The sequence below is a fragment of the Triticum dicoccoides genome, chromosome 1B (genome assembly GCF_002162155.2).
Source record: "Triticum dicoccoides isolate Atlit2015 ecotype Zavitan chromosome 1B, WEW_v2.0, whole genome shotgun sequence".
In the NCBI taxonomy this organism is placed as follows: Eukaryota; Viridiplantae; Streptophyta; class Magnoliopsida; order Poales; family Poaceae; genus Triticum; species Triticum dicoccoides.
The window spans coordinates 283,706,477-283,731,901 of record NC_041381.1 but is presented as its reverse complement, the minus strand read 5'-3'; the positions used below and the strand labels follow the sequence as shown (position 1 = coordinate 283,731,901).

The window sequence follows — 25,425 nt, the reverse complement described above, 5'->3', positions numbered from 1 at the left end:
GCGCCTGGTCACCCCGGTAAAATTAAAAGTCCAGAAGCCGTTACGATTTCGTCCAAGGAGCATCGAACGTATTCCGAGTGGCCCAGCGGTGCTCAGACGTAACTGAAGGGTCGGCTCATCTGATCTATCATTCGGGACCCACATAGGGCCCATCACCATCATAGGTAGGTCCCTGGACCATGCCAGCATTCGAATGCATACATCAAGAGGATCACTCGGACGGCTCTACAGCACTCGGACAGCCACACGTCACTCGACCAACGATCAACCACTCGGACGTACAGGGCAAGAAGGAGTCGTTGGTGCTGCAACAGTCGAGGGATCCTAAGTCATCCACTAAATGGAGTTATAACTACCATTACCTATAACTACTGTAGTATAGTCTCATTACACTAGTAACTGCCTCATTCAATGGCCTTAATTGCCCCGGCGGCGTGGGAGACATGGGGCATCAATACCATTGTTACACCATAGGGCGCACTCTATGATGAGGACATCAATACCATTGTTACACCCACAGCCCCTGCTGCTATACATACCAGACCAATTACTAGAGCTCGCACACGCCAATGGAATTACCAGGTACTTTCGTATCTTAGTAAAAATTCTAATGTTCATGAGAATATGAGGCTGCCTAAATTGGATACATTTGTGTTGATTACTAATGAAGGGCCTAGCATGGGCAAGAGGATCAAGTATGGAGATGAAGGCGCGCGCGAAAGGATCCAGAATGACGTTTCTAGTGCATATTTGAGCACTTTGAAGCCTCCGTGATGACCTACAAGGACATGGACGAAATATACATGATGCCCCTTCATAAATTTCGTCCATAGCTTATTCTAGGTGATGCATCACCTTATTATTGGGCCAGGCCCATGTAATTTCTAAGTACTTCAGTATAGGCTGTTTTTAGAGTCCGTATGTGTAGGGAAACAAGAGTTAGGGTTGGTTTTGGACCCCTCCTCCAAGGTCCACGAAATTCCCTCCTCTTCGTCCATATATACAACCCTTAGGGTATCGTTTAGACTTTGGGTTTTGTTTAGATTAAAAGTTTGCCATAGCTATAACTTCGCGTACTTTATTTGTGTTCAATGACCAGACCAAGACGCCAGAGAACCCCATCTTTATCAATAAAGTTTTCATCTTATATTCACAATATCCAGATTGCAATCTTAGTTTCTTGATTATTCTTCATTTGCTCGCAGGAAATAGACCCTCGTGGTCAGGTTGATCATGCTCCGGCGTGGTCAATAACCCCTCGGAAGTTGGTTTAGCGATTGCTAAGGCGCGACTGAAAGAATCGAGATGGACCTAGAGGTGGGGTGAATAGGTACAATAACAAATTTTAATTGTTACTTAGCAATTTTATGCAATAATGCGGAATAAGAAGTTGAGCCTAACAATTGCAAGATTGAAGCTAGGAGCAAAGCAAGGTAAACAAGTAACACAAAGAGGAGAGTATGTAAACACAATATGATATAAGTAAAGACTAAGAGACAAGTAACCACAAGTAGGGAGTTAGGGTTAGGGATAACCGCAACTCTGGGAGACGAGGATGTATGACGATGCTCACTTCCTTGGAGGGAAGCTACGTCACCGTTAGAGAGGTGGGTGCTACCACGAAGGCACACCAACGCCACGAAGGCTCACCCTATTCTCCCTTTGAGACAACACCACGTAGGCGTTTCTCAACCACTAGTGTTAGACCTTGAGGTGGTCTCCAAACCTTCACAAACTTTCCGGGGGTAATCACAAAGAATGATTCCTCTTCGAATGACTCCTACCGCCTAGGAGTCTCCAACCTCCAAGAGTAACAAGAACAATGGGAAAAACTCAAGACTTGCTCAAATCACGGATTCCTTTGGTGCAAAGAAGGGGAAGGAGTGGATCTATCACTTGGGTGGACAACTTCTCTCAAATGCTCTCAAATCCCTTAGGGATCTATGATTTGGTGTTGGAGTGTGTGTGAGAGAGAGTGAAGGTGTGTTCTTGAGGATGCTTGAAGTGAATGGTCAACCCTCTCATGGTATAGGAGAGGGATATTTATACTATGCTCCAATAAGTGGCTGTTGGACCACAAACCAGCACAGAAATGTCGGTCGTCCGATGCACAACGGATGACCGAGAGCATAACAGACACCGCACATCCGAAAGGGACCGGACTTCCGATGTGTTGCTACGTTCAACTTGTTATCGGACGATTGGAGGTTCCAGACAACCGATGTTTAGGTTCTGTAGAGAGGGCACCGGACATCCGAGGCATATCGGATGACCAAGGGCTCTACAGACAATGGACGTCCGACAAGGACCGGACGACCACTATTCTGGTTCTGTATGGAAGTGGTCGGACGTCCGGTGCACACCGGTCGACCGATGTTTTGGCTCTGTATGAGAATGGTCGGACGTCTGATGCACACCGGACGACCGATGTTTTGGTTTTGTATGGGAATGGTCGGACGTCCAGTGCACACCGGACGATCGATGTTTTGGTTCTGGACAAGGATGAAGATCAGATACTGACATTAGAGAAGTTGTTTGAGCAATACTTTAGTAATAACCCATGTTCCCCTCTTAATAGTGCGGGATCCTATACTCAAGAGTAAACATAAGATAGTCTTGTTTCTTCGTTCTTGAAGAGGTTAAACATTTCCGAAGTCATAGTCCACACACACAATTCATTCCAAGGGGACAGAAACCTGAGATATACACCCTCCTTCCGGAAATACTTGTCATCAAAATGGATAAAAGGGGATGTATCTAGATGTATTTTATTTCTAGATACATGTTTTTTATCCATTTCGGTGACAAGTATTTTCGGACGGAGTGATACTTGACAAACTTTGTTAGCCCCTATGAGTATATTGTCATCAACATCAAAATAATATTTAGGGCATGATTGCACTTTCAATCTCCCCCTTTTTGGTAGTTGATGCTCAACAGAAATTAAGTTTCACTATGTTGTAAGACACATTTATTTAAGAGCTCCCCCTCTCAAACATAATAATTGCATCATTTTGTAGAGAGCTTTCCCTCACAGAGACAACCAAACTAGAATATATGAGCAAAATATCACAGGAACCACGTGGAAACCATCATCATATAAGCAAAACCACATAATATCATAATTTCTCATCATTCATAGAGCATAGAGGTTCAATAAGTTCAACATCACATCATAAGATATAGATATAAAGTCATACACCCATTCAAGGTAGATGGTTCAACATAAGAGCAACATAATAGAAAGGGCTAGACTAGAACTAGTTCTCCCCCTTGGCAACAACTACCTAAAAAGGGATATAGCGAACCCGCAAACAATCACATGTCATCATCTTCTTCTTCTTTAGCTCCACTCCCACCAGCTTCGTCGAGGAAATCAGCCCACTCAGGCCCCGAAGGAAAACCAAAGTCAGAAGGAGGAGTAGCTGGGAGGCGCTCATCCTCACTCACATCAGCAGCCCAGAGTCACAGAGACGAGACTTCAAGGCATTCTTGGAGGTGATCAAGCGAGTGACAACATCATGGTTTTGTGTGCAGTTAAAGGAGAAGGCCTTCATCATGACAGAGTGAGCCTTGCCGATAAAGCGAGCAAAACGCCCAAAGGGCGCCGAGCTGGCATGAGCAGGATGGGAACTAGCGGCAGACCTACGAGCAGGAGCAGACTTGGAGGAGCCTTTAGGAACAAAATCTTTGGCCATGTGAGGAGGAATAATCCACTTCTCATGCACATGAGTGCGGACGAGGGAGAAGGGAGCCACACTCTCAATAAGAGCCTAAATGAATGGAGCATGAGGAAAGGCACACTTATACTGAAAGCTAGCAAGTCGGATTTCATGCCAAAGTAAATGAGGAACATTAATCTTGCCCTTGGGAGACTCATAGAGACGAGACATGAGATTAATCCAATAGTTGTTGCAAGAACCTTTGTCACCCATCTTAGGATAGATGGTGCGAATGACGCATTGATAGATGATGTAGTATGGAGATCTCCAAATGGACACTTGATTCAGATCCTTCAGCTTTTCCTCCTTAGTTAGTTCATCAATTCCCTTTAGGAGATAGCCACACGCCTCAACCCCTTTGGGTTTGTGCTTTGGATCCACTTGATGGATCTTGAATCCAGTGTCCGAAAACCCAAGGGCAGCGACAAGTTGAGCATAAGAGGCAGTGAGCTCGGTGTTAGAGGTCATCCGGGTGACGTTTTTTTAGGAGCAGAGAAGCATGTGTCATAAAACTGATGGATTGCAGCCTGATTAAAGTCATGCCGAAAGGCAAACGGAGCAACAAGACCAGATGACTCAATGAGCTCAATGGTATCCGAATACTTCACGGGATGTTTCCAAATATACTCTTAAGTCAATGAAGTGGTGCAGAGACAGACCCTTACGGAGGACAACAGAGGTGTAGATGTCAGCGTGAACATTGGTGCGAAACCGTTGATCCAGAGAATCGTGAACCACCTCAAATTGATTAACATCACGCCGAAACTTAAAATATGCTAGCTTGGGCACTTTTGTGAAGTCCTTGAGAATACGCCCATGAAGTTGAGGAGCTTCAAAAGGTATGTGGCAACCATCATCATGCGGCTGATCGGGAGGAGGAGCAGGCATGTGAGAGGCCCGGCGAGAACCACGGGGGCGGGACGAAAACGTCACACGCGCACCATGCTCCTCCTCCTCCTCCATCTCTTCTTCATAATTGGAACCCTTGCAAGAGGAGGACTCCGAGCTCACGGCACGCTTGCAGGGACACAACTCCTCCTGAGAGTCATTAGAACCACCACGATGGGAGGCTAAAATCAAGAGGAGAAAAACATGTACAGCCATAGTGAGCCCTATATCCAAATGGAGACAGAGATGATGAAAATGGGAAACTAAGAAGGACATCATTACCCGGGCAGAGGTACCCCCGGTATCCTTGTGGGCGGTATGCTTGACTTTCACCATCTTGGGACGAACCGCTCCTGAGAGATCGTCCAAGAGAACACGGGGATCACAATCGTTGGCATGTTAGGGCGATGGAATCGAGAGGGTAAGAACAGAGGACCAGAAAGAGGAGGAGTACCAGATTTGGAGGAGGGGCGATGACGAGGAGGAGAGGCTGCGGCAAGGCAGCACAGGTGACGGCGAGGCCCTCTAGGCGGCGCGGCGGCGGACGCACCCGGGCGAGCGGGGGAGTAAGGACGGGCAACCGTTCGGCCCGACTCCATAATTTATATGTGACCCGCACAATCATCGGACGACCGACCGGGGGCGGACGTCCATGCACTGATGGGCGTGCCAGGCGTCGGACGACCGGTGAACCACGGATGTCCGAAACCTGGGGGAGGAGTTTATTTTTGGGCTTGAGCAAGATATGCTGCACAGCAACTGGACTGCCGAAAAACGTTTCCGGCCGGAAAGCTGTGAGTCATTGGAAGTCCGATAACCGTCGGACGACCGATGGCAAAAGGTTTGACAGATGACACAAGGCATAACTAGAGGAACCAATAACCAGAAGTAGGTATATGCCAAAATGTGATGAACAAACAACTATGTAAAAATACCTCATGGGAGCCACTAGTCATGCAAATTTAAATACCCCAAACATGATTGGATAACTGGTCTTTCTGAGGAGAGTCGTGACCAATAGGCCACCATGTGTGAGTGTACGTGTCATGATGCGACAAAAATAGTGTCCTTGGGCTCAATAACACGACTCCATCATTTTAAAGTACCATAGTTCAAAGGACATGGTAACTTTGAGAGTGTTTGTTTTATTTATGCATTATATAGGGTGAGAGTACTCATGAGTTGAGAGTCTCCCCCTAAATATATGCCTACATCTAAACAAGACATGATGAAAATGCATGAATGGGTACTAGATTTCACATAATGTTGTCAAGCTCCAAGATACCGAGTTCACGCCTAAGTTGACAAAACCTTGCTTCATCCAATGGCTTGGTGAAAATGTCTGCCAGTTACATATCTGTGCCAACATGAGCAATATGAGTGTCACCTTTTTCCACATGATCTCTCAAGAAGTGATACCTAATATCAATGTGCTTGGTGCGGGTATGATCTTTGGGGTTCTCAGCAATATTGATGGCACTTTCATTATCACATAGAAGAGGCACATGTCTATAGGTGATACCGTAATCCTTCAAGGTTTGCCTCATCCATAGTAATTGAGTTGCACAACTGGCGGTTTCAGTGTATTCGGCTTCGGCGGTGGAGAGGGCAACACAATTTTGTTTCTTCGAGGACCAACTTACCAAGGAGCGTCCAAGAAATTGACATGCACCGGAGGTGGACTTATGATCCACTTTGTCTCCAGCCCAATCCGCATCCGTGTACCCAATGAGATCAAACTTAGCATCCTTGGAGTACCATAGACCCAACTTTGGGCTGTGAACAAGGTATCTAAGAATATCCTTAACCGCCTTATGATGACTTTCCCTAGGGGAAGCTTGAAATCTAGCACACATTATACACTGAACATGATGTCTAGTCTAGATGCACAAAGATAAAGCAATGAACCAATTATAGAGCGGTATTTAGATGGGTCGAAAGGAATATTGTTGGTGTCTTCAATGAGTACAAGTTTGGTTGGCATGGGTGTCTTACATGGACTAGCATAAGTCATGCCAAACTTCTCTAGGTTATCCTTGAGGTATTTTGCTTGAGACAAGAAAATTCCTTCTTGAAATTGTTGAATTTGAAATCCGAGAAATAACTCCAAATCCGCATTGAGTGAAATTTCAAAACTCTTGGTCATGGAAGCCGCAAACTTCTTGCACAAATGAATGTTAGGAGAAGCAAAAATGATATCATCTACATAGATTTGGCATAAGATCAAATCACCCTTGTCCCTCTTACTAAAAAGAGTGGGATCGATCACCCCTCTCACAAAACCATCATCGAGTAAAAACTTCTTAAGATGATCATACCAAGCACGAGGTGCTTGTTTGAAGCCATGCAAAGCCTTATGAAGTTTATACACATAGTCTTTGTGATCAGGATCAACGAACCAAGGTGGTTGTGACACATATACTTCTTATTGTAGAGGACCGTTAAGGAAAGCACTCTTCACATCCATTTGATGTAACGTAAAATCATTGGAAGTAGCATAAGCAAGTAAGATGTGAATGGATTCAAGACGGGAAACGGGGGCAAAGGTGATAGAGGCAAAGGCGTCCCGTCTTTCGATGAGATGATGGATTTCGCTTTGGTGGAAGTCGACTTTGACGATCCGACTACAAACGTGCGAGGACGTCGCGCCTTAGCAATCGCTAAACCAACTCCAAGAGGTTATTGACCACGCCGGAGCACGATCAACCTGACCACGAGGGTATGTTTCCTGCGAGAAAACGAAGAACAAGCAAGAAACTGAGATTGCAATCTGGATATTGCGAATATAAGATGAAAGCTTTATTGATCAAGGTGGGGTTCTGTCACGCCTTTGTCTGGTCGTTGAACACAAACGAAGTACACGAGGTTGCAGCTATGGCGAACTTTTAATCTAAACAAAACCCAAAGTCTAAACGGTGCCCTAAGGGTTGTATATATGGAGGAAGAGGGGGGGGGGAATTTCGTGGCCCTTGGTGGAGGGGTCCGAAATCAACCCTATCTCTTGTTTCCCCACACATACGGACTCTAAAAATAGCCTATACTTATGTATTTCGAAATTACATGGGCCTGGCCCAATAATAAGGTGACGCAGCACCTAGAATAGCCTCTAGACGAAATTTATGAAGTGGCATCTTGTATATTTCGTCCAAGGCTTCATGCACCCATTATGGTGGCTTCAAAGTCTTGAAATCATCACTTGTAACTCCGTTCTTATTCCCCTTGCGCATGCCATCATCTCCATGCTTGTTCTTGCTCCAATGTTCTCCAAGCTAGGCCCTTCATTTGTAAGCAAAACAAATGTATCCAATATAGGCAGCATCATATTCTCATGAACATTAGAATCATTACCAAGAAACGAAAGTACCTGGTAATTTAGTTGGTGTGCGCGAGCTCTAGTAATTGGTCCAGTATGTATAGCAGCAGGGGCTGTGGGTGTAACAATGGTATTGATGTCCTCATCATCCTCCCCTTCTTGAAATGAAGTCGTCCTCGACGGAAGTTCATCTTCCTCACCCAAATAAGGCTTCAAATCTGCAATGTTAAAAGTGGGACTAACCCAAAATCTGCACGCAGCTCAAGTTTATATGCATTATCATTTATTTTCTCCAACACCTTAAAGGGACCATCAGCACGTGGCATTAGCTTTGATTTGCGCAAATCAGGAAATCTATCCTTACGCAAATGTAACCAAACAAGATCTCCAGGTGCAAACACAACATGTTTTCTACCCTTATCTCCAGCAAGTTTATATTTAGCATTCATACGCTCAATGTTTTCCTTAGTTAACTCATGCATTTTTAAAATCAATTCAACACGTTCTTTAGCATCAAAATTAACCTTCTCCGAAGATGGAAGAGGCAACAAATCAATAGGTGCACGAGGTAGGAAACCATACACAACTTCAAAAGGGCACATCTTAGTAGTAGAATGCAATGAACGATTATAAGCAAATTCAATATGAGGCAAGCATTCCTCCCACATTTTCTTATTATTCTTCAAAACAGCCCTAAGCATAGTAGACAATGTTCTATTGACTACTTCAGTTTGTCCATCAGTTTGGGGGTGACAAGTAGTACTAAAAAGCAGTTTAGTCCCCAACTTAGCCCATAAACATCTCCAAAAGTGGCTAAGAAATTTAGTATCACGATCTGAAACAATAGTATTTGGCACACCATGCAAGCGAATAATTTCACGAAAGAACAAATCAGCAACATTAACAACATCATCGCTTTTATGAAATGGTATAAAGAGTGCCATTTTCGAGAATCTATCCACGACAACAAATATGCTATCCCTCCCCTTCTTTGTTCTAGGTAAACCTAAAACAAAGTCCATAGATATATCCTCCCAAGGAACACTAGGTACAGGCAAAGGCATATATAAACCATGAGGATTGAGTCGTGACTTAGCTTTTTGACATGTATTGCAGCGAGCATAAAACGCTCACCATCCCATCTCATCTTTGGCCAAAAGAAATGTGTAGCAAGTACGTCCTCCGTCTTCTTCATGCCAAAGTGGCCCATTAGTCCTCCTCCATGCGCCTCCTGCAACAACAAAAGACGAACGGAGCTAGCTGGAACGCATAGCTTGTTAGCACGGAACACAAATCCATCATTAACGACGAACTTGTTCCATGTTCTTTATTCTTTACAATTCTGCAATACATCTTTAAAATCAGCATCATGCACATATTGATCTTTGATGGTCTCCAAACCAAATATTTTGAAGTCAAGTTGTGAAAGCATAGTATAGCGACGAGACAATGCATCAGCAATAACATTTTCTTTGCCCTTCTTGTGTTTAATGACATAAGGGAAAGTCTCAATGAATTCAACCCATTTAGCATGTCTACGATTCAGTTTAGCTTGACTTTTAATATGTTTCAAAGATTCATGATCAGAATGTATAACAAATTCTTTGGGCCATAAATAATGTTGCCATGTTTCTAAAGTCCGAACAAGAGCATATAATTCTTTATCATAATAGAATAATTCAGACTAGGCCCACTCAATTTTTCAGAAAAGTATGCAACAGGTTTGCCATCTTGTAATAACACACCTCCTAATCCAATTCCACTAGCATCACATTCAAGCTCAAAAGTCTTATTAAAATCAGGAAGTTGGAGTAAAGGAGCATGTGTCAACTTATCTTTCAATACTGTGAAGGCTTCTTCCTGTGCGGTACCCCAAACAAAAGGCACATCCTTCTTTGTAAGCTCGTTGAGAGGTGCAGCAATGGTGCTGAAATCTCTCACAAAATGCCTATAGAATCCAGCGAGGCCAAGAAAACTCCTCACTTGTGTGACCGTTTTGGGCTGCGACCAACTCTCAATAGCTTCAATCTTGTCTTTGTCAACTTCAATTCCCTGTGGAGTAACAACATAGCCAAGAAAAGATACTCGGTCAGTGCAAAAGGTGCACTTCCCAATGTTACCAAACAAACGTGCATCACGTAGAGCAATAAAAACAGCACGTAAATGTTCCAAATGTTCTTCCAAAGATCTGCTATAAATCAATATGTCATCAAAGTAAACTACCACAAATCGTCCAATGAAAGCACGTAAAACTTTGTTCATTAATCTCATGAAAGTACTAGGTGCATTAGTTAACCCAAAAGCCATGACTAACCATTCATATAATCCAAACTTAGTTTTAAATGTTGTTTTCCATTCATCTCCCAATTTCATACGAATTTGATGGTATCCACTACGCAAATCAACTTTGGAGAATATTGTAGAGCCACTCAATTCATCAAGCATATCATCTAGCCTAGGAATAGGATGATGATAACGAATAGTAATATTATTAATGCCTCTACAATCAACACACATACGTGATGTACCATCCTTTTTCGGCACTAGAATAATAGGAACGGCACAAGGACTAAGGGATTCGCGTATATAACCTTTGTCAAGCAGCTCCTGTACTTTATGCATAATCTCCTTCGTCTCCTCTAGATTGGTACGGTATGGTGCACGGTTGGGTAGCGATGCACCGGAAATTAAGTCAATTTGATGCTCAATCCCTAGAATAGGTGGTAATCTCGGTGGCACGTCTTCTGGAAAGACGTCAGCGAACTCCTGCAAAATGTTAGTGACAGTAGGGGGCAAAGAGGAAGGCACGTCCTCAAATGAAAATAATGCCTCTTTGCACACAAAAGCATAGCAAACAGATTTGCTGAAATCTAGCTCATCAATATCAGATTTAGTGGCAAGTAAACATGCACTTTTCAATTTAATTTCAGAAACAACACTAGATGGTTTACTATTAGGCTTCATTTGTTGCTCAAATTCTTTTGCCACAATCTGATTTTCACTCTTATTTGTCTCCTGTTTTGCTTTATTAGCTCTATTAATATCATCTTTCAAAATGGAATCAGGAGTCATAGGAAGCAAAGTAATATTTTTATCCTTATGAACCAGAGTATAATGATTTTTTCTACCATGGTGCACAGAATTTTTATCAAATTGCCATGGTCGACCAAGTAATAAGGAACATGCTTGCATAGGTACCACATCACAATCAACATAATTAGCATATGTAGAGATACTAAAATGCACACGAACAATATGTGTTACCTTAACCTTGCCGCTGTTGTTGAACCATTGGATCTAGTAAGGATGTGGATGTGGTCTTGTGGTGAGAGATAGCTTCTCCACCATCCCCATGCTAGCCAAGTTGTTGCAGCTTCCTCCGTATATGATGACGCGCATAGAACGTTCCTTCACAACTCCCTTTGTATGGAACAAATTATGCCTCTGATTTTGCTCAGCTTGTGTGACCTGCACACTCAAAACACGTTGACAACTAAACATTCATACCGGTCAGCGTCTTCAGGAGCCATGTATTGCGTATCATGATCAGAATCATCTCCACCGTGTTCTTCACGTGTAATAAGAGCCAACTTCTCCTCATCATAGTCACTAGCAGACTCATACCCACCATCCTCAGTAGCAATCATCACACGCTGAGATTTGCATTCTCTCGCATAATGACCTCTTCCCTTACAACAACGACAAATAATATCACTTGTGTGCCCAGTTGATGCCACGGAAGAAGAAGAGCTCTGTGTAGGACCGGCAGGTGCGCTCTTGGTAGATAGTGGTGGTTGTGCCTGCTTTCTTGTATCACGGCTGGAGGTAGCAGCTGATGGAGGTGCTGGTGTAGTGGAAGTAGAGGATGCACGCGGTGTCCATGATGAAAGCCGACCTGCAGAAAAGTTAGTTCGCGCCAATGCTTGTCGATCCTGCACTTCACGTTCAGCTTTACAAGCAAGATGGAATAAACGAGTGATATTAGTATACTCCTTATACTCTAGAATGGTCTGAATCTCTCTATTTAATCCACCCATAAAACGTACAAGCATAGCTTCATTCTCCTCAACAATACCACATCTAGTCATGCCAGTTTGTAATTCCTGATAATATTCTTCTACAGAATTTTTTCCTTGTCTTAAACGCTGCAATTTTTGAAGCAATTCACGATGATAATATGGTGGAACCCAACGAGTACGCATAGCAGTTTTCAAAGCAGCCCAAGTAGTTGGAATAGGATATAATCTACAATGTTCAGACCACCATACACATGCAAAAGTAGTGAAAGCACAAACAGCAGCAGCAACCCGTCTCTCCTCGGGATATTGTAAACATGTAAAACGTTGTTCAGTTTCTAATTCCCAAGTAAGATATATATCAGGAACATATCTACCCTCAAATGGTGGAATATTCAATTTCAGTTTTGGAATATGGTCATTATCTCGTACCTGAGGTGGTGGTGCAGGCCTACCGTTGCGAATATATACTTGAGGTCGACCTGCTGGTGGTGGTGGTAGTGGCTGCACGTAGTTCTGATTTTGATCAACCTCATCCTCGTAATAGTCCTCCACCTCTGCAACAGCAGCAGGAGCTACAGAAGCACCAACAGCTGTAGCAGGGGCACCAGAATTTTGTCCTGGCTCAATAGGAACATGCTGTGCTCGCCCTACTGTATCGCGGTGTAGAACTGGTTGTGGGAGATTGTTGAGTAATTCATCGAACTTGGCGTCCAACTTGGTGTCAATTGTCTTCTCAATGTCATCCATCCTCTCCAATGCCTTTCCAAAGCTGGCCATCACGTCTTCCACCTGTTGACCCAACATTTGATGAAACTTATCATGAAGGTCCTTGTTCGTCATGTTCTCCCAGTCAATCTCATCGGCGTGTGTTCCTGCCATAGTTAGCAACAATAGAAACAGACAAGTATATGATCCTACAGACTACTGGAATATGGTGGTGGTGGGGTGTCACAAATCCTTCAAGCAAATCTCAAATTCTTACCAGTTCTTACCCAGCAGCTGGTGGTGATCGGCAATCGTTGTTGTCAAAACTCTCAAAGCTTGGATAGAGCGATTACCAGGGAGAGTCAAACGCACGACGTAGATGTATGTGGAGCTGGGAAGGCTTATAATATGGTAGCAAAAAGGGTCAGCAATAATCAATTCAGAGATGCAAAGTTGAATAAACGCTCAACGACGGTACTGTGCTGGTCCTAGGCTAGACCGTGCTAGAAACGCAAGCCTAGAACACTAACAAAATCACGACACTGCACGAAATCAAGGAAGGAGCACACTCTGATTTTTTTTGTCACTCCCTTTTTTTTGCGCTTTTTTTGTGCTTCTCTTTTTTTTTGCGAAAATTCACTATAATGGCAAGTGTCTCATATCTCTTCCCAAGTCAAGGTAACAGGATAGACATGAAATTTTTGCGACCAAATTTTTTTTTCGACTGCCCGGACCAAAATCTGGAAACGGCTCAAAAAAAACTTTCTATAATGGCACCTGTCTCAAAACACTCAGAAACACCTAAAAATAGGATAGCCAAATTTTTTTTCGACAAGTGCGTTTTTAGAAAATTTTGGGCCTAAACGGAGGGTGGTTTCCGGACCTACTCCAAAACCTACTCCGGGAAGGAAACACGAATCGGAAACTAGATGGATCCCGAAAACAAACCTAATATGCAAGGAACTCGGATTGGTGGTGGATATATGGTGGAGATGGCAGCGGTGGTGATATATGGCAGCGGTGGTGGTATATGGATACAGATTCGAAGCAGTGGCGGATAAGCGGTGGTGGTAGATGGCAGAGGCGATGATGATGGTACGGCGGCGGCATGACAACTTATGACCAGAACTCGAAACTCTAAAAGACTAGACTCTAAGACCAGCAACTAGACACGAAGATGCAACCGCAAATTCAACAACGCAAAGATAGAAAAGATTATGCAAAGGCTCAGACTAGTTCAGATAGGATGAACTAACCCTAATTTTTTGTGGCTTTTTCGTGGACTATAGGTATGAAGAACAGACTCGATCTAAACTACGAAAAACTGTAAAATCTCAGCGAGCAACCTGAAAATCAGATACCACTTGATAGAGGCAAAGGTGTCCCATCTTTCAATGAGATGATGGATTTTGCTTTGGTGGAAGTCGACTTTGACGATCCGACTACGAACCTGCGAGGACGTCGCGCCTTAGCAATCGCTAAACCAACTCCGAGAGGTTATTGACCACGCCAGAGCACGATCAACCTGACCACGAGGGTATGTTTCCTGCGAGCAAATGAAGAACAAGCAAGAAACTGATATTGCAATCTGGATATTGAGAATATAAGATGAAATCTTTATTGATCAAGGTGGGGTTCTGTGACGCCTTTGTCTGGTCGTTGAACACAAATGAAGTACACGAAGTTGCAGCTATGGCGAACTTTTAATCTAAACAAAACCCAAAGTCTAAACGGTACCCTAAGTGATGAGGACATGACTACCTTGGATACGACCAAAAATATTGCATACATGCATATTTGTCAGGTCATTTCTAGTACAAACTATTTAATAATCTATTTATGTTATCCAGAACAAAAATACTTCACACACTTGTGTTTTGTCTAATTGCAGGTGTATGGGATATTTGTACAATTCACATTTGAAGATAAGGGAGAAAGAGATGTTTAAGTGCTGTTCAAAAAGTTCTCTCACGTCACTTTTGGGCCAAGAGAAGATAGAGTCCAAGTCTCTCACATTCTGGATTCAGATTCGGACTGCACAGACATACCTGATTCAAAACGCCAACAACTTTTTCATATGGACTCTGAATTGGGTGATTCTTTTTTTTGTTGGATTCTAGATTTTGTGCTCTTTCCAGTCCAATTGGATTCACCTTCAAACTCGTCCGGAGCGTTGAGATATCGACGAAACAATCATACGTTGCAGCAGAATCCGAGTCAAACAACAAGTCCAAAGGTGTTGCATCACCTCCACTTGGGCCCATTGGCCTTGTACGACCTAGGGTTAGTTTTAGGCTGCCTTGGGACGTCCTCCCACCTCCTAGGCCGCCACCCCTTGCTCCTATATAAGTAAATCCATCTAGTAGCTTTTCCCTTGGGATTTGTTTAGTTAAAAGTTAGCCATTACAACTTCGTGTACTTCGTTTGTGTCCAACGACCAGACCAAGACCGCTTACGAATCCCCACCTTTATCAATACTTCATATATACTCGCAATATTCAGATTGCTTTTATCATATTCTTGTTTGTTCTTCGATTGCTTGCAGGAATAGACCTTCGTGGTCAGGTTGATCGTGCTCCGGCGTGGTCAATAACCTCTCGGAGTTGGTTTAGCGATTGCTAAGGCGCAACATCGTGCACGTTTGTAGTCGGATCGTCAAAGTCATCTTCACCAAATCGATAGTTATCATCTCATCGAAAGATCGGAACACCCCGCCTCTATCAAGTGGTATCAGTTTTCAGGTTGCTCGGTGAGAATTTCCAGTTTTCCCTAGATTAGATTTATTTTCTTACCTATTGTCCAAGAAAAAGCCACAAAAAAAAGTTAGATCTATTCATCCTTTGTCCAAGGCAGTCTGAGCCTTTGCAATTTTCTTTTCATTGTATGCATTATTGAATTATCGGTTGCATCGCCGTGTCGAGTTGCTTGTCTTAGTGTCTAGTTCGTTTAGAGTTTCGAGTTATGCTCACATTAGTCACGCCGCCGCTGCATCGTTAACCCTTCTGCTGTCCACCACCCACCATCAATTTCCACCACGTGCTACCCATCGTTCATGGTCATAATCGCAGTTGAGGTCATTCACATCTTCGCCTGATCCAATCTGCATCTTATCTAGTTTGTCTTGGAAAGAGAGAGAAAAAAAAGATAGAGACAAAAAAAAGAAAAAAAAAGTCAGAGACAAAAAAAAGAAAAAGGAAAAAAGTGTGAGAAAAAAAAGAGAGAAGAGAAAAAAACAAAATTCGGATCTATCTAGACTCAATCTTGTAGTTGAATTCGGACTGGAATCTGTTTTGTGCACTGTTCAGTAAAAAAGGCATAACTTCCTCATACGAACTCTGTTTTGGCTCCATAAGTACTCAAATTAAAGCTAGCGACTAGGTGCATCTGAATAGTTGCAAAAGCTTGTTCAATATTTGGCGTCTCAAAATCAGCTTCTAAATAGGTCTTTTTGCCCTCCGAAGTTTGTGCATACAGTTTGTTCCAGTTTTTCAGGCCAGTTTTAGAATTCTTTGACTCCTCATATCAATTCAGAATTGAGTGATTCTTTTTGCATTGGAAAGCTTGAGTTAGTAGCAAACTTTTCAAGAGGAAAGTTGGAGAGAGAGTTGTTATATATCCTGCTTGGTAGTTGTTATTCATCATTATCTTTACTGCCGTTGTGATCTTCACTTATATCTTGCTGACCAGAGCTACTTATCCTTCATTGATGCTAGTTGTGCTATGCCGTGACCTCATTAGTGTTCTAGGATCGTGTCTCTAGTCCGGTCTAGCCTAGGACCAGCACAGTACCGTCGTTGAGCGTTTATTCAACATTGCATCTTTAAATTGATTATTGCTAATCTTTTGCTACCATATATAGCCAACCCAGCTCCACATATTTCTACACCGTGTATACGTACGTTCCCCTGACAATCGCTTTACACAATCTTCGGAGTTATTTGACACTGCTGGTTGCCTGTCACCACCTGTCGCATGGTAAGAAATTGTAAGTTGATATTTGCTTTACTGTGAGCACGTTACAACCACATCCTAGTTGTTCATAGGAACATTATTCTCGAGTTTTGTTTCTTGTTTCTACTAATCATGACAGGTTCCGGAGAAAGAAGTTCTTGGACGACGAACACATCTTCACCATCACGAGAGTTGGGACAACACACACAAGCACATGGTCAGTTATCTCTTTACCATCATTTGAGGGTAGATTTAATCCTGCTATTTATCTAGATTGGGAGCTTGAAGTAGAACAAGTTTTTAGTTACCATGACTTTTCTGAACTTGAGCGAGTACGAGCTGCCACTAGAGCATTTACTAGTTTTGCTTCTGTTTGGTGAAGTGTGCATTGTAAGAAAAACATTGATAACCAACCCACAACTTGGAAAGATTTGAAACATGTAGTGAGACAACAATTTTTCCCTCCTTACTATCGTCGTGAATTGCTTCGCAAATTTGAACAATTTAAACAAGGCAATAACACTGTTCATGCTTACTACCAAGAGTTCAAATCTTATATGCATCATTGTGACATAGAAGAATCTGAGGATGATACAATGAATAGATCTTTTGGTGGTTTGAACCATGATATTCAGGCAAGATTTAGGTATATTCCTCGTTGCATTACTGGTATGTATGTTCGTGCTTGTACCTTTGAGAGACAGTTACAGGAGGATGCATTGGGTGACTACAACAACTACTATTCCAATTCATGCTCACTACCATCGGTTGATTCCTCCACCGTTGAACCTACTAGAGCAGCCACACCTCAGATTGTGAGTGCGACATCATCTCAAGTGTATGGTACATTGTCATTGTCCATACCGACATCAGCTACGTCTTTGCGACAAGGTAACAGTAAAGGTATTGATGATATAACTTCACATGAGAATGATGCATCCCTAATTAACTTAAATACATCATGTGTTGAGTTACCTGTTGATTTGAGCACACCACCTATTTTAGAGAATCATGTTACTATCATGAATGCATCATGTGATCAAACAACTGAAATACCAACAATTTTGAGTGCACCCATTGAATTAACTATTGATGCAAAAGAACCAATGTTTAATCATTTTGATATGACCTCTAATCTTGGTGATGATTCTGTGTCCAATGACTTACTGCATGTTTGCTTATTTAAGCATGCTGTAGCATGTAAATGTGATGCAAGTAAGGTTCATTCACCAATGTTGGGATGGTTTAATGATGAATATTGTCAATCTTTTGATAGGAATAAGAGCTTCACTTATATGTGCAAACTGAGTTGCAATATTTTCATGCCTTCTACTTATCATAATATTTTGGCTTTATATTTTATGATCTATGAAAGTTACTCATGTATACATGTGTCATCTGTGCAAAAATCAAGGGAAGTAAAAATGGATGACATATACATATACAACATGTATACCTTGTCTCTTTTGTTAGCCACATTTCATATTAAGCAACGCCGAGGACAGCTTTGTTTTAAAAAAGGGGAGGATGATGAGGACATGACTACCTTGGATACGACCAAAAATATTGCATACATGCATATTTGTCAGGTCATTTCTAGTGCAAACTATTCAATAATCTATTTATGTTATCCAGAACAAAAATACTTCACACACTTTTGTGTTTTGTCTAGTTGCAGGTGTATGGGATATTTGTACAATTCACATATGAAGATAAGGGAGAAAGATATGTTTAAGTGATGTTCAAAAAGTTCTCTCACGCCACTTTTGGGCCAAGAGAAGATAGAGTCCAAGTCTCTCACATTCTGGATTCAGATTCGGACTGCACAGACATACCTGACTCAAAACGCCAACAACTTTTTCATACGGACTCCGAATTGGGTGATTCTTTTGTTGGATTCTAGATTTTGTGCTCTTTCCAGCCCAATTGGACTCACCTTCAAATTCGTCCGGAGCGTTGATATATCGACGAAACAATCAGACGCTACAGCAGAATCCGAGTCAAACAACAAGTCCAAAGGTGTTGCATCACCTCCACTTGGGCCCATTGGCCTTGTACGACCTAGGGTTAGTTTTAGGCTGCCTTGGGACGTCCTCCCACCTCCTAGGCCGCCACCCCTTGCTCCTATATAAGTAGATCCGTCTAGTAGCTTTTCCCTTGGGATTTGTTTAGTTAAAAGTTAGCCATTATAACTTCGTGTACTTCGTTTGTGTCCAACGACCAGACCAAGACCGCTTACGGATCCCCACCTTTATCAATACTTCATATATACTCACAATATTCAGATTGCTTTTATCATATTCTTGCTTGTTCTTCGATTGCTTGCAGGAATAGACCTTCGTGGTCAGGTTGATTGTGCTCCGGCGTGGTCAATGACCTCTCGGAGTTGGTTTAGCGATTGCTAAGGCGCAACGTCGTGCACGTTTGTAGTTGGTTCGTCAAAGTCATCTTCACCAAATCGATAGTTATCATCTCATTGAAAGATCGGGACACCCCGCCTCTATCACTAAGGGTTGTATATATGAAGGAAGAGGGGGGGAATTTCGTGGCCCTTGGTGGAGGGGTCCGAAATCAACCCTATCTCTTGTTTCCCCACACATACGGACTCTAAAAATATCCTATACTTATGTATTCAAAATTACATGGGCCTGGCCCAATAATAAGGTGACCCAGCACCTAGAATAGCCTCTAGACGAAATTTATGAAGTGGCATCTTGTATATTTCGTCCAAGGCTTCATGCACCCATTATGGTGGCTTCAAAGTCCTGAAATCATCACTTGTAACTCCGTTCTTGTTCTCCTTGTGCATGCCATCATCTCCATGCTTGTTCTTGCTCCAATGTTCATCCTTCTCCAAGCTAGGCCCTTCATTTGTAAGCAAAACAAATGTATCCAATTTAGGCAGCATCATATTCTCATGAACATTAGAATCATTACCAAGAAACGGAAGTACCTGGTAATTTAGTTGGCATGCGCGAGCTCTAGTAATTGGTCCAGTATGTATAGCAGCAGGGGCTGTGGTTGTAACAATGGTACTGATGTCCTCATCAAAAGGTCTCACCAAAGTCCAAACCTTCAACTTGTGAGTACCCTTGTGCCACTAACCTTGCCTTGTTACGGATGATTACACCATTCTCATCTTGCTTGTTCTTGAAAATCCATTTTGTTCCAATGACATTGTGCTCCGTAGTTGGCCTCTCGACTAATGACCACACTTGGTTGCGTTCAAAATTCTTCAACTCTTCTTGCATAGCAACGAGCCAATCATTGTCCATCAATGCCTCTTTTACCTTGAGAGGCTCAACACTAGACACAAACGAGAAGTGAGCGCAAAAGTTTGTCAAATGTTTACGAGTGACTCTACCTTCCGATATGCCGGTGAGAATTTTGTCAACATCAACATGACCGGCCACTCGAGGCATGATGGAGGTTAGGGTTTCTCAAGGTTCAAATTTATGTCAATCATCCACGTCCTCAACGTATGGATCATTAATGTGTGGTGGAAGATCTTCTTCTTCATATTGCATTTGTTGAGGTTCATCATCAATGATTGCACTTTCTAGTTCTTGCCCTTGATGATGATCTTGTTCTTGAAGATTATCATGAAGAGGGACTTGATCGTCTTCTTGTACTTGGACTAAGAGCATTGGTTGAGCAATAGGAGCTTGTGGTGCTATGGGTGTTGAAGTAGTTTGATGATGTGTGAAGCTTCCATCTTCTTCTTCATCATGAGGTTCTTGTTCCATTGGAACAAGTGCACCAACACCCATGGTCAAAATATCTTGAGAAGAATCTTCTTCACCTACATCACTTAGATCAACTTGCTCCCCATGTGAGCCATTAAATTCATCAAACACCACGTCACAAGTTTCTACAACACATCCATTGGATTTGTTGTAGACTCTATAGGCGTGAGAGTTTGATCCATAGCCAACAAATATGCCCTCAATTGTTTTGGATTGAAATTTTCCTAACCATTCTCGTTTGTTGAGGGTGAAACATTTGCATCCAAATACACGAAAGTACTTGACATTTAGCTTGTTCCCAGTTAGGAGCTCATATGGAGTCTTTTCCAATATAGTGGGGAGGAAGAGCCGGTTTGATGCATGGCATGCAGTGTTGACAGCCTCGACCCAAAAACTATGTGGCGACTTGTATTCAACCAACATGGACCTTGCCATCTCCACAAGTGTACGGTTCTTCCTTTCGGCTACACCATTTTGCTGAGGAGTGTATGGAGTTGAATATTGATGCTCAATCCCTTCATCACTAAGAAATTCTTCCAACATATAGCTCTTGAATTCAGGGTCATTATCACTTCTTATTGCCAAGATTTCTTTGTCAAACTTGCGTTGTGCTTGCTTATAAAAATCAATGAAGGTTATCTTCGTCTCGTCCTTGGACTTGAGGAAAAACACCCATGTATACCTTGAGTAATCATCAACAATGATAAGCCCATACTTTTTCCCACCAGGAATATCCCATGAAGAAGGCTCAAAAAGATCCACATGAAGGAGCTCCAAAGGTCTTGAAGTAGATACGATATTCTTGGGTGGGTGCTTTGATTGATGTTGCTTCCCGGCTATGCATACACTACACACACGATCTTTCTCAAAAGAGACATTGGTTATTCCAAGCATGTGATTACCCTTTAAGAGATCTTGAAGATTTCTTATGCCGACATGGGCTAGCCGGCGATGCCAAAGCCACCCCTTGTCGGCCTTGGCCATTAGACAAGTTGCATTGAATGTACTCTCTTTCGAGAAATCAACTCTGTAAAGGTTGCCATCCAACTCTCCAACAAAGGACACTTCGAGAGTGTCTCTCTTAAAGACTTTCACATCCGTTAGTCCAAAGAGTGTATCATAACCAACAGAAGCCAATTGGCGAACGGAAAGCAAATGGTATTTAAGGGATTGAACAAGCATGACATTTGCTAGAGACATGTCATTTGTGATAGCCACCTTGCCCGACCCGAGTACCTATCCTTTTGAACCTCCACCAAACATAATGCTCATAATGGTTGAATAGCTTCCATGAAATCGTAGAGCAATTTGCTATCTCTGGTCATATGATTGGTACATCCACTATCAATCACCCATTTTACTCCCCGGAGAAGGCAACCTACACACAATTATGACTTGGTTAGAGGCACCCATTTTGCAGTGGGACCTCTCAAGTTAGTCACAAGGGTCTTGGGGACCCAAATAGCATAGAATCAGAATGCATTTAGAGGACCAACAAATTGTGCATAAACTTCTCCATCCTTAGTCTTATGAAGTACTTAGGATGGAGGCATCAACTCTTTTGGCTTGTTGAGAGTGGGCATGCCCCTTGTGGCGTTCCCACTAACAACCTTACCTTTCTCCTTGTGCCCTTCTCGTACAAATGTTTCCTTTAGAGGTGTTGCGCACTTTTGAGAGACGACTTCTTCTTGCTTGTGCTTGGGTCAAACCCGAGCCCCTCTTTGGCAAACACCTCATTGTGTTGACTCGACACCTCATTAAGGTTCTTTCGTCCTTGAGCACATGTCATGAGACCTTTCTCGATTTGAGCTTTGAGAAAGCGATTCTCCTCAAGAATAGATGCTAGATCACTACTAGATTTAGTAGTACAAGCCTCAACATTAATAATAGGAGAAGAGTAGGCCTTGGCTAGAGTTTTAAGATAAGTAACACTATTAGGAAAAACACTACCAGTGGGTTTTTTGCATACCAGTTGCATGGGTTCCCGCGCTACTGCTACGGCGCTACAGCTAATTTTTAACAGTAGCGCATTTTTTACCCCACGCTACAGCTAAAAAGTTAGTAATAGCGCGTGTGCACCCGCGCTACTACTAACCTAAAACCCACGCTACTACTAACCTAACTACTAGTAGACCTCACTTTTGACCCACGCTACTACTAACAATTTAGGAATTAAAAAAATAAAAATAAGATGTAGTACTCATGAATGGTAATACGTCCAGTGCAAACCAAACCAACTCACAGAACCATCTCAAGCTTTCATTTAACATCAGACACACACAACCATCATCGTAAGGTGGGTACCTTCCCTATGACCAACCTAAACAGACCACCTCTCTAGATGTATCTACAAGGCTAGGAGTTCAGACGCCGCTGGACACGAATACTCCCTCTCGCGGACGGTGGCGTCAAGGTCCTCCACATCGGCGACCTCCGGCGTCGAAATCACCTGGACGATCATCTGTGCGACGTGGCCATCGGGCTTCACGGTGAAGTCCACCTCTAACTGGTTGAAGAGCACAGCGCCACCGGGCCACGCTTGTCAGCGTCGATCACCTGTCGATCACCTCTACGACCGTGTCGGGAAAGTGAAAACTTGTTAGTACGCAAATTGCATCAGTTCAACGAAATAGTACTATTAACAGTGTACTGCAAGAATAAGAAAGCTCAATGTCAAACATCACTTTGGTTGTTAAAAATATCATTCAATCATCATATAACATTTTTTTGTCAAATCCTGTACACCAAATTAACATTTACAAGAAGTCTACTTCTCATTTCTAAATGGCTCAAAAGTGATCTATTTGGTAACAACAAATTCCAACAATCAAATTCATATTGGCAGAGATCAGACCATAAGAATTTAAGACAAACATACAAGCACTGAAGTATATGGGGCGTCCTTCAAAAGTTCAGTCAACCCTTCATATGAATCCGACCAAATCTAATAACATAAAAAGTTTTGAGTAGAGAAGGCACCTTTGGGAATGATAACTTTGGTGGAGCTTTGACAACTTCACCAAATTTAACCTTTTCACATCCAGGGAATTCAAGATGAGTCTCGACCTTACCAGCCTTGCAGTTCTTTTTCTTCTCGTCCAGATGTCTGAAACCAATGATACAACATACTTTATTATCATACATTGCCATGAGTGAATGTGGAAGTTCTCTTAGAAAATTTTGTCCTAGTTCAAAAATAAAAGCTGAAGCAAGATACATGGTTTATTCTTTACACGAGGCAACATTGGATCCAAATGAATTGATGCAAAACCTACACAATTAGAGTCAAGCAAACCAAGACAGATCAAATGGTTAGACAAGTTACTTCTTCATTTTCTGCTTCTTCGAAACCGAGACATTCGCCTCGAGTTCCTTGAAAAATATTCTCAATAGGATTTCAAAACCGCCCTCGAATACACCAAGATACTCTATAACAGAATTACTAATAACAGTTGTAGAATCGTACAATATATTATATGTACAAAATAGACACTCCAAGATACCATGTCAAAAAAATGGCAGGGTCAAAGTTCCACGACATATAGAACATCCACAAAGTACATTTTCTTTAAAGTCATTGTTTTCTACACCCCATAAAAGCTGTCACTCAAGGAGTGACATGTTTTTTATTACAAAAATTCGCCACATTCTGATTAACATGGAAAAGCAAGCTAGAGTTAGCAGACCAAAATTAGGTTCAAAATGTAATGCTACAGATATCCAATATTCACAACTAGTACTTTCAGGCGGCATGTCAAATCACTCTGTACAGTGGCGGATCTAGCATTACACTATGGGGGGTGCCACTAAAAACAAATCTGCGCAAAGCTCACAATTTAAGTGTAATGCAAACATTGCAAATTCACATATTGTAAAAGCTATGAAAATGTCGAAAATATACATGGTAATTACCTTGTTTGTCTACACTAGACTTGCACATGCTTCTTGTTCTGGAGCAGCCCCCTGTTCTTGGGTGTGCCCTTCAGTAGCCTCTTCTACTAGAGCATTAGGAGCAGTAGCAAATAACTAGTATCATCATTAGTCAGTACAAAGCACCACTTCAAAGGAATTTAAAAGGAAGATAAGAACTACTCATACTATATGCCAACCAACATCCACCCAGTTTAAAAGAAAGCATATATGCTAATATCAGAAGTTCAGAACCATATGACCGAAACTCGGGATTACAGGAGAACTGCTTTCACCTGACAGCGCAACAAGAGCAACCAGTAATATACATACACATTAACACTAGAGCTAGCTCAATTTACAGTAGGACTACTCCGGTTATCAACATAAAGAGGCGAGAGGCCGAGAGGCTCAAACCTCGAGTCAGAGGTGAGATCTCCAAGCCTCCAACAGGATGTGAGGATGACCGCCGACCGCCCGACCGGCCACCCGCTAGCAGCGCAGCAGCAGCGCCGGTCGACACAAGCCCACGGCCCCACGCCGGTCGCCATCCCCGCCGCCGCGAATCGACGAAGCAAGCTAGGTTTCGGTCTATGCCTCACTGTGGTGAATCGATTCGTGCGGCTCGCTCTGTTGTGGCCGTGGCGTTGTAGTGTCCAGCAGTTCCCAAAAGGCCAAAAGCTCAAGAACGCACTCTAGAGACTCCAAGAACTCCAAGAAACAACAACAACACGTCGCAGAGGCCATCACCTGCTTGCCGGCGGCTGCTGGACACCAGCTTGGGGTCGAACGGATGCGCCACTGCGTTGGGCGCCTCCCCCGTCTCCGCTACCACGGGGTCGTCCCACATCACCCGCGCCTCCCCGCCGCCCGCCGCGGAGCTCGGCTCCCCCAGCTCCGAAGGCCCCGGCTCTCAATGCCGCGGCGTAGTCGAGGGAGGGGCTGCTCCTGGTCTGCCATGGGGGGAAGTTGATGCCGCCCCTCGTGTGCGCTTATGGTGTGCCATGGGGGGAGCAGGGAGGGAGGCCAGGAGCGTGCTGGCGAGGGCTTCGTTGGGGCAGCGACACGCGCATAGGTGAGGGCGTCGTGGGAGGCGACAAGGGTGATGGGGAGGGCCGCCGGTGCAGCGAGAGAAGTATAGTGGTCGGGGGGAGATCTGGCGAGGGGGCAGG

General features: G+C 43.0%; 1 long non-coding RNA gene across 1 annotated transcript; it reads right to left on the bottom strand.

Annotated features, from left to right (window-relative positions):
- Positions 1–22,557: 22,557 nt before the first annotated feature.
- Positions 22,558–25,419, bottom strand: LOC119331326. Its single transcript, XR_005160455.1, has 3 exons — positions 24,257–25,419; positions 23,324–23,450; positions 22,558–22,913 (listed from the first exon to the last, which is right to left on the bottom strand). It is a non-coding gene; the product is annotated as an uncharacterized LOC119331326 (long non-coding RNA).
- Between the last annotated feature and the right edge of the window lie 6 nt (positions 25,420–25,425).